This window comes from Tigriopus californicus, chromosome 5, assembly GCF_007210705.1.
Source record: "Tigriopus californicus strain San Diego chromosome 5, Tcal_SD_v2.1, whole genome shotgun sequence".
Lineage (NCBI taxonomy): Eukaryota > Metazoa > Arthropoda > Copepoda > Harpacticoida > Harpacticidae > Tigriopus > Tigriopus californicus.
In genome coordinates, this window is record NC_081444.1 from 4,249,509 (window position 1) to 4,265,828 (window position 16,320).

Here is a 16,320-nt window from a genome sequence, read left to right on the forward strand (position 1 = left end):
AGAAAGACGTCGCTTTGAACGGTAGATGGCGATAGCTTCAGAAATTGATGACGCCAACTTGAAAACGTCTGCAGTACTGCCTTGTAACATGACAGCGCACTAGTCTGCATAAAAGCACCATAGTTTCTTTTTTGCTTTCCAATGAAGGGAAATCGTTCGAGGCATATTGAAAACAACAAGATTTTAATGAACACCACGAACCAGTTACCCCAGACCTCACCAAGGGAGTGTATGAATGACGTCTACCAATTGACGTATCTGGAACATTTGAAGATCCACTTGCTCTTAACCGCCAGCAACTTCATAATCCAAACCAAAAACAACTTCATATCCCACTTTTCGGAATCATCTAGTGATCCAGCCATCTTTTTCAATGTTTCACAAGAAATCCCCACCATTGGAAAGAGATGATGCTATTTAATTTGATAGCGCTCCAAACACTCAAACCCCAAGGATTTTGGCATGGGAATCTATCCCTACATAGAAGCCGCATTTGGTAACGGATGAGGATGGAAGAGTACGAAATGTCTTGTTCAAATCAGTTTATGAGCCTGTCCATAAAGGAAACCAATCAAGCTCAATTCAATCCCATAAATAGATGGCGAGTGGTAATGCGCCCTCCAATGGTTGAAGCGGTATTTTTGGTTCGAAGCAGATGAAGTTCATATCCACACTACTTGGATGGAGAGGAGAGGAAGAGTGAGGAGAGAAAAAAAAGACCTCGTTGTGCGCTGGTTGAGGCGAATGAGCCCCGCACAATCAGAATCGGAGAAAGAGATAAACCTGACCCGGACAAATGACGTTTCAATTATCTGCCCTCGCTTATCAATTGGATGCCATTATAGGGTAGGACCATGACAAATCAGTTGAGAATGGAGCTTTTCCATTGGCTGGACTTGCCGCCACCATTTCGGGATAACGGTGGCGGTGTCAAATGAGGCTGCTTTATCCAGACCAGGTCAATCCCAACCCATCAAGATCCAGACGAGCCGGTCTGGGAAATGAAATGAACAAGCCCATGTGGGCAAATTAAATCTGAGTTCCAACGAGCTTAGAGCTTGGCCTCTCGAAACAAGTGCGATCTCTATCAGAGCTCTCTAATATGTACTCATTTCCAAAACAGTTCAAAACGGCCTCTCTCTCTCTCACTCTCTACAGTATACAGTATTCAGTACACATTGTGTGTGTGCTGCGTGGTGTGCGTTGGTCATGGTTGGAAAAGTGAGCTTTTCAGTAGTTATCTGATCGTCGCAGTTGGTGGAGTTTCACCTCACCAAACGAAGCCAGGAACCCTTGGAACCTGATTGAGATCAAGCGCTAAATAAAAATGAAATGGCCTCAAAGAGTCATAATGTGCTCGAAGAACGGGACACACAGACAATGAATGGCCTTTAGGTCAGCTGTCACACGATCCTTGAGTTCATGTGTCACTCTGTTCATCCCCGAAGTCAGGAGCTCGTCAGTAACGAGCCCCGATCGATATGAAATGACTTCGGAGAGAATGAATTTTGACCACAGGGATAGAGAGATCTGGTTTTCTCCGTAAAATCCGCTTTGAAAGCCATTATTTTATGTTTGGAGAGGGACTAAGGGAAACGGGGTTTTGAGATTGAAAATGCATTGTTCTTGGCTGGCTTGTTCTAAACGCTCTTAAATGCCGATGTTAATCAGGCGTCTTAATCTACCACTGATTTACAATTCAGTTCACTTCCACCGGCTCGAAAGTGGGTTGTTAAAGCTCCGCCATGGAGCTCATAATATAATGCATGGAAAAAAGAGATCGAGAATGGAGATCACGAGAAAAACTCAAATTCCGTGATCCTGAGCGTCACTTTCAAACGAAAGGCAGGAGAGGCAATGACAACAAAACAATATTTTTTTCAGTGTCGAAATGAATAGGCATGGATCGAACCATGAGAGTAAGTTGGAGAAAATGAGTCTTCGCCTTTTTTAGGCATACGCACCAATTTTGATAAGGGGCAAACTACTGCCTTTTGTATGGCAAACAAAGACACATCGCACTCACACAGTTCGTACTTCCAAGACCATATGGTTGAAATGTGAGAGAACTTTCCACCTCATTACTGGATATTGGATGGTAGTGACTGCCTCTAATTATCGCGATCGCAAATTGAATCTCGAAATTAAATCGTTCCTCCCCGGTTTTAATGTAATGGTCAGCGTCCGAGATTGTTTTATGGACCGTGGAACCGAGATTGCCTGAAAGGTCTTGGTGAGAGGAAAAAAGTAAAAGTTACCGTGCATTTTTGTTCTCAATTTGGAGGAGTGCGACTAGATTTAAATGGTAATTAATCTTGGGGCAAATTGGCCAATTCCCAACAACCAACGGTAGATGGACAGGGAATGAGGCGTTAGAGTGTGTGCTCTACAGGCCGCATAAATTTTCTCCCCTTGACCCCTAGAGTGCCAAAAAGTAACTGCCACTGTAGTGGGATTCATTTCCTTCCATGCTTTATTTCAATGATACCAATTATGATTGGCCAAAGACCATGAATGCATGGGAGAGGGCTTCTTCACAGATTCTTTTGATAGACTGTAAAAGCATTGGCTGGCATCTATATTTTGGGCTTTTTTCCCCAGTGTCAATTTTGGTGACCCAACAAAGTATCTCAAAAATTCACTCAACGCTCTTTGATGGCTTAACCTGACTTTATGGCAGTTAGACCAACATCCAACAACCAACCATTCTTTTGCTCCGAAACCAACAGTCAACAGTCAAACCAGCCCACGATTTGACTTACCCATCATCCGAAGTTGCCGCTTGAATGGTTGCTTCGTTGGTTGGTTGGTTGGTTGGATGGTTGGTTGGTTGGCATTTCGAGGCGAAATTGAAGAGGCCCCCTTCTGGTGGCGTTCATCATTAGCTTCACAGTCCTCGTTGGACTTACTGTTGTGCTCCACGTCCCGTGTTGTTTGAGATCCGAGAGCCACGGAATTGCCTCAACATGGATCCTGTTTTACATAAACACCTAATCTGAATTCATTGATGTTTTAATCCTGTCGACTTAGCCCACAGAGCGAGCGAGCGAGCGAGAGAGAGCAAGACAAACGATGGCCGCAGCCGAGGCTTGAACTGGATCCATGTAATTAGAAACCCGGATGGATCTTTGGCTGATTGGTCGGGGAAATTGAAATTCATGAGAGATTTATGACCTGGAGAAGAGCGCATCTTGTTCAATCGGTTGCCGTTTGCTCCAATGAGAGTCACGTCAAAGCGATCTCGACCACAAATTAAGTGATCAGAGGCATCATCATCATCATTTTAACCGGAGCAAGACGCGAAGATTGCTTTTCTGACAGGGAGAAATCAGCCTGGGAGGAAATATGTGTACCATAATGATTGTTCCCTCTTTCCAAATGATCTCAATGATTGAAAGTGCCTTTGTTCCAGATCCGTAAGGCACACAATTGTGCAGACGAGCTCGTCATCTTGATCATCCTGGTTGTGGCTTTGGGATTGGTTACGTGCCCTGTAATTAGAGACGACGAACCATCGACGATCAAGGTTCCAGCAAGCATTGCGCCATCCACCACCAATTTCGACGGGATGGTTCCATAAAAAGTCGGAAAACGCTGAGTGGCATTGGTCTGCATGCCAAGTCGAATAAAAACCACGCACTCATTTCCAGCCACCCTGGTCTGCTTGGTCGTTTTCTTTATGTGATCAGTTGGAGAGGGAATTCATTGAACCAGGTGATAAATCACGATATGTCAGGCATTACCGCATAATTTTAATATTGACTACGTCTCACATGAAAGGTGAGAGTTGCGATCATTCAAACAAGCACAGGCTTGATGTTATGGGGACAATTGACATTTGTAAGACTTGTTTCAGGCTGCTTCAACTCTACAGCAAATAATTTTGCAAATAATTTTGCACTTGTTTGGCAAGGTTGAATAGATTAAAGAAATCCTACTTCAAAATCATATGCATTCTGTTCGTGGTTCAAAATGATGCTTATAACAGTGATGACTTAAGCCTTATATTTCATTGTCTGGCTTCTACGATCTTTTAAGTGTTACATTGTACATGAATCTCTCTTATTAGAGGCTTAAAATCATTTTGAATAACATTTGATCAAATTTGAACTTTGATATAAGACTTGCCTTAATATATCTGACGTTACCTTCGGTCAAAATTCACTGTAACCAATTAATGGGAAAAATAATAAATTGCTTTATGAAATGACTAACCTTATGGCGAGGGTTTGCGGAATTTCGGTGACCATCCTCCAACCATTCGACTAACCTTTGGTTTTGGTTCCCTGGGCTTTGATTACATTTAGTTGATATTGTCATATTTCTTTGACTTCTATGAGAATAATTTTCTTTGGTCCTCTTTTCTTTCATTGTTGCCTTATTACTTCTTTTTTTTCCCCACATATTGGCGAAAAAGTAATCACCATTGAAGCTCTTCATTTCTTGAACAAAATTTCACTTCAATTCAAGGTGGTTTGATAATATACAATATCAAGAACAGTACGACTTACATATATTTCTACTTAATCTACACATTATCTACCTAGTACGGAAAACTCAAAAGATAAAGATTTTTTTTTCTCGAGCTTGGAAATGAAGCCGATGTAAGACCGCTGTGTTCGTTTTGGTTGGTGAATGAAATCCAAGGATTCACGTCCGACTCTCTCCCTCACATTTGCACAATCTACATAATTGGAAGTGATAGATGCCTCTTGGTGTTATTCACGATCTCCTTGTGATTACTATGCAAGAATGCCCTTATGATGATGGAGATGGTTTCCCCGTGCCTCTTCAGTCTATTCAGAGGGTTCCAGAGCAAAGCAAAAGATTCCAAATCAGCGTTCCTCTGAAACATTCCGTTGTTTGTCACTCTCAATCTCATTTTGGCAAGCCTTTATGGGGGGGCGGAAGATGGCCAAGAACAAACGTCGAAATTGATTGTTGCCCACCTGATTCGACCCATGTCATCCATCAAGGGATGTAATGATACGAGTCTGTTGAGGCAAAAACCACGCAATAACGTGAATAAAAGTTGAAACCCCCCAATCATCCTGTTTCTTGTAATAAGCACGAATAAGTATCATTTCAGGGTTGCCATTAAAATCTATTGTCTCCTCTAAGCTCATAGCCTCATGTACTGTAAAAAGTGTAATGCAAGGGGTTTTGAATCAAACAAAAACGGTAAGATCGATTGAAAATACATAAAAGCAACCCTGCTTGAACAAGTGCGCACTGTATGTACATAAAGCTAACCCAAGACATAAAAATGAGCCCAGCGAGTGTGGAAAAACAGTTTGGTTCTTTCCAGTAGAGCTCGAGTCCGACTCGACCGAACCCCAATCACCTTGAGAACTTGGAGAGGTGTGGAAGAAAATGAGTATAATCAACTGGATTCTTACACTCCATTCCCTGGAGCTAGACAAATACTCTCGTCCATTGGCCTCCTTGTTGAGCTGGCTCGGAATCGGCTCAATAGCCGGTATGTTTAAGAGTATCACTGTTATTTCTTGATCACAGCACCATAATTAGTCGAGTTGGGCCCGAGATATCATATGCTAAATAATTGGCCAATTTATCACTAAAAACACACTCCCTCGATCTACTAGGTGAGAAACAACCGGAGACAGAGAGAGAGTTTCAATCTCGGCTTTGAATTGCCTTGAGAAGGTTGGGTTTTCTTTGTTACAGGTACTTCAAACTAACTCATTGGGATTGGCGAGGGTCGGTGATGAGGATGATCATAATCCTCATCATAATCATCTGTCCGTGGTAAAGAGGGCAATTTTTGCGAGTTCTTGCTCTCGTTCGTCAGTCATGAATGATGCTGGCGAGATCATGAGAGTGATCTTTTCTAAAATGGTCTAATGATGAAATTACCGAGCCATTTGGCTTGATCTCGCTTGCAATTTGAGCTGTCTTGGCACAAGAACCTGGCCCACCTCGCACCTATGATTTATGGGTCATGGACCCGGTGGTTTGCCTGAAAGCGAGAACAAGGTTGAGTAAACAAACCCAATCCACTTTGGCATATGGGCATGTACAGTACAGTGCCAAGCCCTTGAAGTGACTTAGAAAGTGATTCCAAGCCAAAAGCGACAGAGACACAGAGAAAGAGAGAGAGAGAGAGGGAGAGATGACGGAGAAGAATGAGAACTACACGGTTCCGTTCGGGCTTTGGCCCAGTCTTGGTCATTGTTCAGAGGCTGGATGATCAAATGGAAGCCTGTCATCTGGTCCATTCTGGATCTCATTGGCTTCACAAAGCAGACACCCAATTTATGTTCATTATCACATTCCAAACCGTTTCTTCTTCAAACAGCTCAAGGTAAAAAGGAGAGGAAAGAAGAACGTATTCAAGCAATGACAAAGACGGTCAAGTTTTTTTTCTTCTCCCACTCCGGTGTTGAATGTGAGTGTGTGTCGAGCTGTCACCTTTTCAAACTGGACAAGAACTGCTTTAAAGATGTGCTTAGGCACGAGTTCATTTCATTCGTGTTCTCTAAAAAAAGAAGGGTCGTTCCATTCTGCCAAAACTCATTCATATCGCCCATGCTTAGTGAGTGCAAAGGGAAAAACCTGACATCTAGCGGTCGGCCGTCTTGATACTAGCGCCAAAATTTGTAGGGACTAAAGTTTAAATGATTGCAAATTGAAAAAAGAGGGTTCTTAGAGTAATGCATTTTCTTAAAAGGCACTTCAGAAGCGGTCTGCAAAAGTTATAGCAAGGACCATAAATCACACTAGTGCACACTATTATAAAGCACTTTGTGAAGCCATTATTATGTTCTTTGATGAAGGCCTCTTTCAGGCACCCATACATTTGTGATATACAATACAAAGACATTGCTGTGATGTGCATTTGTGTCAAAACACAAAAAGGGTATGCCAAGTCAATGAGTATGTTTGCTCAATTTTACCACTAGGGGGCGCATTTCAGTGAAATGCTTATCATTCTTGGTTTTATCCCTGAATGCGACCCATTGTTAATTCTAGGCTTTAATTGAACAGGACAAATTTGCTCACAACACTGGAATGCGTTTTTTCTTTCCAAATTGGTTTCTCTGTTGAGGGGCAAGCCCTTGTTCCATCAAGAGTGTCTCCTCGATGAGCAGCATTGTAGGTTGTAGGGCAATGACAAAGCCTCTGAATGTCTTTCTTCTTTTCGTGCTCATCACTGAGTGAACTCCGCTCATTGCGCCAAAATTGGGTGACGCGTGGCATGCTCATTGGTTGATGAACATGTTCCATTCATGGCACGAGTCGGGCAGGAAACTCGGATTATTTGTTGGAAGTTAATTGCTCTTTAGAAATTGGATGAACTCCAACGACCAGAATGATCACTCACTGGTTCACTCGCTCATACTCAAGCTTGTATGGAGTATACCACTGATCCAAGTATGAAGAGGTCCACCTTGACATGATTCGAATACCTGCTCTTTTCCAGTTTAATTTAGGGTGTTTTGTTAGGCTTAGTTTGCTTGCTGGAGTTTCAATTGGATTGAAGCAACCATTTGAACTCGAAGTGTTTTTAATGGATCCTCCTTTAAGCATTCCATGATCCGCTTTTGAGAGTTTGGATCGATTTCAAGCGAATTGTGAAATGCTTGAGCACCTCTCTCTTTCTCTCTGATTGAGAGCCTCCCGCTTTGTCAATGGTAAATGTGGAAATAAGTGAGTTAAGTTGGCTTTTCAGATCCGTTGACTGGAAAGAAATAATGAACTGCCTGCTCGTTTCAAAACGGCGACATTCAAAGTTGGGTCTTTCACAACGAACACGACAACGACAATAACATCAACCACCGGCACCTCCAAGCCCAAACTAACCATAGTGTATCCAGTTCTAGGGAGAGTAGTTTCACGACCAGTAAGCTGCCGTTCATTTTATAGGGCTCAAGGTTTGAAAGTTAAATGTTAATGAACCCAATCGACGAAAACTCACTGCTAAAAATGAGCTCGGTCGCGTTTACGCCTCCATCAGAGTCTGTGAATGGTTTTTCTTCTTCGGACATCTTGACGGGTTTTCCACGAGTGACATTTCAATTTTTGGCCCTGATCTTATGTCAGATAAAGCATCTTTTTTAAGGTGTGCACACTGCACAGATCTCATGACACAGCGACAAAACCGTGGCCATTTTCGAGAAAAAAACCGGGGCTTTTCGTCGACGAAGCTCAGCAGGGCACGGCATTCAAAATTAGTTGTACATTCAAAGGGGGGACAAAATGTCATTTTTAACAAGTTTAGCCATTATGTCTCGAATTGCCCCCATGCCAGGAAACGGCCCAGGCGCCAAAGAACAGAGCAGCACAGCAGCGGGCCAAAGCATGGCAAAGCGCTCTTGAAGAGCCATGAAATATATGTGTATTAAGACATCACAATTCTCTTTTCCTCCGGAATGGAATTCCAAAGATTTGGCAGCATAGTTAGCGCTTCAAGGGTCCATTCTCGCTCCCTCCCTTCGTTGAATCCGCCGGTTGGAATGGCTCCGTCGAAAAATCGCCGGCGCTTTTCAGGACCGTTCGCTGAGAGGCCACAATCCAAAGGGCCGTATATTCATACAGGGTGCGACACGATGATCATTGACATGATCAGCAGATGGCGCAAAGGGGACTTCTCTTTGGGGCTTCGGGGGGCTTTTGAAGTGCACAACGCTCAAACACGAAACGCCATTCTTGAGACAATTTATTGGCTGATCATTCATTGCGTGAAGGAGAAAGAGAGAGAAGGGGGGGGGGACATCTGAATTAGGAAGCTAATGAATAAAAATGACACTTTGATCTGGCTAAAATGATGAAAATGATGTTATGATCTTCATCTTCACTATGGCAAATAGCAGTGTAAAATCACTTAAAACCTGGATCCTTGAGCACCTATCCGGACTTGAAGATAATTATTGCCCAATAACAGCGTATCCATATCCAGAAGCAGTCTTCATGGCATCAAACAGAGACACTCACTTGGCTCGATCGGAATTGAGTTGTCTGCTCAATAATTTTATGGTGATGATAATCGAAATCGGAGTGCATTCTCAAACCGGCACGACACCTGAATTCCTGATCCCGGCCATCTCGGCCCGGATCAGTGAGCCTCCTGGACCGACTTGATTGGGAATTTGGTTTCTGTAGAATCACGGTGTGAAAATATTTGGATTTCCTCGCCAAGCGCGGTTGGAGATTTCTTGGTCAGTCACCCCTGGACTAAAAATATCACTTACCAATTACCATTCCCCACTAATCTTCCGTTCGCTATCCAGTGCAAACTTGAACACAATGAGATTCAAGCATTGTCGATCATAATGAGAAAAATATCCATGTGTGTGTTTGAGGAAAAACGTCATTCCAAGTGCTTACAAATCACCAATGATTTGAAACCATTGACCGTGATACCCAAAGCCAAGGTGTCTTCTTCTCAAGCTGGATGAGATGAGAGGCAGTCCAGGCCAATAACAAAACCAGCAAAGCCATCAAGGGCTTGCTAGTGGGTTGGTTGGTTGGTTGGCTGGAAGCTCGCTCAACGTGATCTCTTGCGGTGATCCAAGCCCCATCCAGGTTTGCCTTTTGTTATTCTCTCTGTCAAGATCCAATCAGACGCTTGATTGTCAGAAGACCAAATACGACAGAGAGTCTGGCTGAACGCTGATCGGCTCAACTTGATGCCCAGAAGTGGTCACACAATCATCAAACACCTTGGATATCTCCTAATCTCTAAAAGATTTTTCTATTGGTAGTTGGTTAGTTGGCTCATTTTTGTCTAAAAACACGTAATTCTGACTAAAAATCTACAGTAGAAAAGCTTCAACTGTTTTAATCTTTGCAAGCTTTTTTTAGTATTTAATGCTAATGCCCACTGTGCGAGTTCTTTGAGGGAAAAACTGTATTTTAGGGAGATTAATCGCTCAAAATTAAACTTGAGTCTCAATTGTTTGCAAAATGCTTTAAGAGCGGAGGGTTGAACAACATTTTTATTGTTTTGAACTGAGTCGATAAAACGAGAAAAGGTTTTCCAATCATTTAAATCTTTGAAAAGGCAAAAAACTTTTTCATAGTTTCAAACGAATATTTCCATTCATAATTTGAAGACCTGCGTCTTTTATTATCTGAATTCCCTTGAAGCTTTAGATTCTTAATGCAACAACAAATGTCTTTGCGCCATTTCATAGAATGATTTGGCATGTTTGCTAGATTATCCCTGCTGTAGAATTCTACTCATAATAAGGGCGTTTTATTCAAATTGTAGGGCTCTCTTGACAAAAGTGGGATTGATGATAGAACTAATACTAGAAATGCATAACTCGCTGTGTACATGTATGTAAAGAAGAAGCCTGTAACCTATATCGTGATGATCAACTCTTATAAGGGAGGGAATTACTGGGAAATTGGACAAAAACGAGGTGATCTGGCTGGTGGTGAAGTTCCATTGACAATTTAAATTGAAAGAACGTAAAGATGTAATTGATATCAGAGACCTCAAAGGCTCTGGAATGTGGTCCATACTCTTCATAATGGTAAGCAGACAACGAAATTGGCTCTCGATCTCTAGCTGAGGATGCTATTGAATTGAGTCGCGATCACAATTGGCGCTCAAGCTTTTTCGTGTTCAGTAACAATTGAGTTATCGGATATAAATACAAGTTTTGAACAATAGAGTGCTGAATTTGAGCCAGCTATTGGTCAAATAGTTCCTACATGACTTGTGCTCCTTCCAAGCCCTCGAAACCTAAGCTGTACGTGGTTCTGTCGTCGACAAATGTAGTATACTACCGTAACGAATAATTTCAACACTTTCCATCAATCACGTTTTTTAGGATTGATCTACGGAGATTCATATGAGACAATTGGCCGTCTTTTGTTTGACGATCGCTTTGCATCTCAATCAGGTTGTTTACCGTGCTGATTGGCTTTGACGAGTTGGGGAGGGAGAAATTTACCCATCAACTGTGGATGCTTCTTTCATTGAAAAATTCATGGCATTCCATCTCTGCGGGACAACGTGATGTCGTTTTCGAACTTCTGACAATTTAATACAAGTGCGAGTGGCAACGGGGGTAGTTGGATGGTCGGACAGTCGTCCAACAGACAGCCCAGGAAACGAAACGAAAGGTGGCGCGTGTTACGCTTCACGGGAAACTTTTTCTCGCCCTGACCCCATATTACTCTATTGAGATTTCGAGATGGTCAGAACAGGGAGAAAAGGTGAACAAATTCGAAAATTATACTCCCCAAAAGTGCACCAGTCGCCAGCAATGACACCCTACTGACATTCGGAACATTCCTATTCAATTTTCTGAGAAAAATGAGACTCCTTTTTTTGGTGCTCATCCCGCTGGATTTTCCGGAGAAAATCTACGGGTATAAAACACCAGGATTCTGATTATACACGCTGCTACGACATAAATCTCCCTTTCCTGGGCTTCTTCAAGGAGACAAGCTAACGCCCGAACAAAATATCGGCGGCTCGCATTGTCTCCGGCCTTTCCGCCTTTTGATGGAACAGGTCTCTGTCATAATTTAGTACCAATTCTTGTCCGGCTCAGTAGTTTGGAAGTCTATAAAGTAGATTGAGAAAGTTCGAATTGAAACGAATGAGCGTGGCAAGAGAGAAGCTTCCAAGTGGCTCAGCCATATTTGAAGAGCATGATCAAAATAATGACGGGGCTAACTATCCGATGATTACTCGAATGATGAGCACATGAAAAACCAATCGTTCCATAGCCCTCGGTCAGAATATTCATGGTCACGACCAATCACAGAGATCCTACTTCCAGTCAACCCTCACAAAGCATCGGAGGATCAAGCCAATGAGCGAGCTTCGTCCTCAGGCAGACGTGAGCCTTGGGCACCTGACGCTGATGATATGACGCCTAATTATGACTTCAATTTGGTTAGAGTTTTTATCAATCGCTTGATGGATCGTGATTTGGGAGGCTTGAGGTTCATGATGAATTCTTGTGTGATGGATGAGGGTCTTCAATATTTATTAGATTGATCATATCTCCGGGAACAGAACTTTCGACAATGAGACCAGATTTTAGAATTTCATTCATAGCCACACTGGCAAGTTCAATGTTTTAAACTTACTTCTGTTGTATAACATGAATGACCAAGGAACGATATTCATATTCGAAATAATATGGGAGAGTAAAGTATCTAGATTGTTTCGTTTCTTCTTTACAACTAAAGAATCCAGATGTTTCCATTAACTGTCGGCTTTTTTTATAGTTCGTCCTTGCATATCCGGCCATCTTACTTTAACGGCATATATAAACCAGGAAATCCACCAATTACCGATAAATGTGTTGCCATTATCATAGCATTGGTCACATAGTGAATTGGATTTTGCAACCCAGAGTAATTACCTTTATAAAATGTCTTCAAGTTTGACAAAGTAGCGCAATTAAAAGTCACTAAAATGCCACAAAAGCAACGACAAAAGGATCGCCGACACGGAACAAAAAGCAAATTATGATGGCACTCTTAGATCCCTAAACTCAAGCTGACTGGCTCCAAGATCTGAATCGCGTCAAAACAATGGTTCAAACCAAAAAGATTAAGTGCTAGAATCGCATAACAAGAATCACACGGTTCCCGATCTCTTTGTGCAAATAAGTCATTTGAGAACGCCTTGGCCGTACAGCAGGCTAGAATCGCATAACAAGAATCACACGGTTCCCGATCTCTTTGTGCAAATAAGTCATTTGAGAAGAAAACTTTGCACACAAACACGCGCTTAGACATGCAATTTTCCCACTTCGGAGACTATTCCAACCATCTCCAGCTATTCACTGTTTCAACCAAGGGCGGAAATTCATACAGGGAACTTTCCATTTCATCCCTAGCAATGGCACCAAAAGAGAAAGCAAAGAAAGAGTTATTTCGAGGTATGATAAACTGGAGTATTACCCTCAACGCAGCCAACGTCAGTGATGGAGAATGAGAAAACCGTTGAGACCATTTGGTTGGCAATCAAGCGAAATCAAGCTGGGATCCAGTCCGAACCCGTGCTAAACACCATCAAGGGACCACAAACCCCTCACAACGAGCTCTTCTAACCCAAGTGCGTCAGTTTCTTTACTCGAAAGGTGACCGAATGTTGCTTTTACAAAGGCGCCATATTCTTGGACGATTTCGAGAGAAAACCAATATCTTAAAATGGTACGCATGTACTAGATATATATGGCCAAAACAAAGCTGATCAAAATTTAAAAGCTCACCTTCTTGCCAGTGTTGATGGTTGTGGCGTTGTGGCAATGCAATTACTTACCCACGTCACCCTGAGATTGAGACGTCAGTTAACAACGCTCTTGGGAGCTTTCAGCGGAACTGAGCGCACGAGAATTGGCTCCATTGGCCCCCATTGGCCACACCGTTTATTCGCTCACAACTTGTTCAACTCGTTTGATTCTTGGGGGAAAGCTGGATCTGATTGGGTGGTGCAAATTGCGTTGTAATTACAGGGGGAATGTTAGTCATTCATGTTCTAGACCAGGACTATTTCAAAGAAACTGTGGAGACTTAATCATGAAGAAAACATAATATATTACTTAAACACTGTGGTGCCATCCATAGCACAGTCTTATTACCCAATCACATTAGTGGAGGCTTGTTGCGTTCTGCTTGGCTGAACTGTACATACTTTGTACAGCACATCAATTATCATTTCGGTTGAATGGTTTGACTTCTTAATCAGGTCTTTAAGAATCATTTACCGTGATTTCAAACAAAAAAATAACAGTCGGGAAAAAGTTGTTGGACAAAATGGTGTTCCCTTTTTTTGTTTGGAATGGTGTTGATCATTCTAATTTCAAGGATTATCAATAATTTGTTTGTCTTAATAACTAAGACGATCCCGACTTCAATAAATTCATATATTGGGTTGGTTGTTAATGTTAAATCAAAAACAAATTCAAACGCTCTACAATCGTCAAATTCGTTCAAGTGTTCTGAATTGCTTACTGACAATGTTCAATTTCGAAATTATGCCCTCAGACTTAGCCACCAATTGTGCGATCCTTTAAACGGTTTTACACATTGAGAACGCTTACCACATATCTCAAACTTGTGCAAATGCACTGAAAATTTATTTTTCATTGCTCGTAAAATGTATGGTATACGAATTTTAAGATATTTCAGCCTTTGGGACGAATGGTCCCTTTTTGCGATCTATTGAAGTTTACTGACATATGATTGGTTGTTGTCACATTATATTGTGCAATTTTACACATTTTTTAACCTTCAATCTGCTTTCCTAACAATAGAAGTCATGAAGTAATGGTTAGTTTTCTAACATGAGAGAGATCCCTATTTCGACGCTCCTACCTCACTTTTCTCTCATGAAAGATCTACAAACCAACTACCTCTAAAGAATGAGTTCCAACGAAATATGGGCACGACAGTGCTCGTATTTACCTCAAGGGTCAATCTTAGGACCTATTCAATTTATGTATCTATTTCACATCTTTTTACCTTACCTTTGAGCTCCACCATTTCATCTAATGCTGACGATACGAAACTAGTCTTTGGTGGGAACGTACTGCAACTTTAAATCGAGAGATAGAGTTACAATAATGACGGTTTACAAGTCCACTGTTCAACTCATTTAGAGTATGCACCACCAGTCTGGGCCCCCAATGGCCTCGAAACACCATAAAAAAATTAAAAAAAGAAGCGTTGCGATCCTTTGTTAGATATATTAGGTAATGGCTGATCTTTCGTATTGGGATAGACTAAAATCGTTAGGGATCTATAGTTTTTAACGAAAGTATGAACGCTACCTCATTATTTACGAGTTCAAATGCATTCAAAGCCTATGCAATCATCCTGGTATTTACACAACCTACAAATAGAGAAGAGGCAATTCATGAAGCTTGAATAATGATGTAAACCCATGAAAACAACACCAACAAAGAAAATTGAAAAATTGGTTTGTAGTAAATTATGCCCCCAGACTCTATAACCCTCTGCCGTTTGACCAAGGGCGACTACCTACAATACTTGACCCAGTGCTCCACTTCAAAACTTATTCAGACCAGTATTTGTCTAAAATTCCTGACCAACCCAATGTTAAGAGGCTTCTTAAATCGGCTAATAACAACACTTAGGTAAACAAAGTATCTCATTATTGTTTTTGACCACTTTTAGTCATGCTTTGCGTTTACCCATTCAGACACAACAGTTTTTGCATTGAATGCCAGTCTTTGTTTTGGTTTCAAAATCAGTGAACCTTTTAACCTCTGTTTATGCTCTATTTTCTCCCATACATTTGCCCTTTTTATGACGCTATGTGGTGGTGAAGTTTTGAGATAATTATTGTTATTCCCCAAAGGTACCTTACTACCTTATTTTGCATTGCTTGAATAAAATCATTATTAGAGTAGGCATTGTTATTCTCACCTGCTGAGTATCAACACTTTCAATTTAGATATTTGATCGGTTAAAACATATGCATTTCATTGAGGCCCATTACCTATCGTGATATTTTTAAAAACAATTGAAAGCCCAATCAAATTAAGTATCGAATCTATCACAAAGCTCTACATCGTGACTTAGCGTGGTCATTATGATCGAAACATTTTTTTCAATTCTATCCGTGAAGGTTAAACGAGGTTGGGCAGTACAAACTCAAAGATTGTGTCTGTTTTCTGGGCCTCCCGGGAACTTCAAATTATTAGGCATTTTTTACTTTGAGCCCTCCAAAGAATTTATTGCATTCAGATGATAGTGAAACACAACCATAAGATTGATATTTTAAGCTTACGGAAACACTATCAAGAAATGACTTTCGTCCCAAGTCTATTTTAGACCCAGTTTATTGAGCAATCAAAGAAGTAGTGTGTATCGGGCACACGGTATCACCCGAAGGTTCACGAGGAATGCCTTTTGACTGACGGAATGGTTGATTCGAAAATATGATCAACATAAAAGAAATTGGATGGCTTCTCCTGGAGCGGATTCATTAGGCTGGAGGGCAAGATTTGATCATGGTAATGATTATCAAGCAGACCAAGATGAAGAATGAGCAGCACGCGCTCTCTCTTTCTCTCCTTTCATAAAGTATGTTCCTTCGATGATGATGAATGGACTCAGAATTCACTTTCCAGAAGTGAAGTCATCATCATACACCGTTCTTCTTGGGTCATTGAAAATACCATTCGAAGGCAGCTCAAGCCGGTACAATCCCAAGGTTGATGAGAAAGCAAATCCAAGTTCCAAATCTACCTCATTTGTAGTTTTGAAAATGTCGCGTTTTGAGTTTTGCGTATGAAGGTTTAGCTTACGGGCGTGAACTTCTTAGAGACCACAATCACAAATGCGACATCAATTACT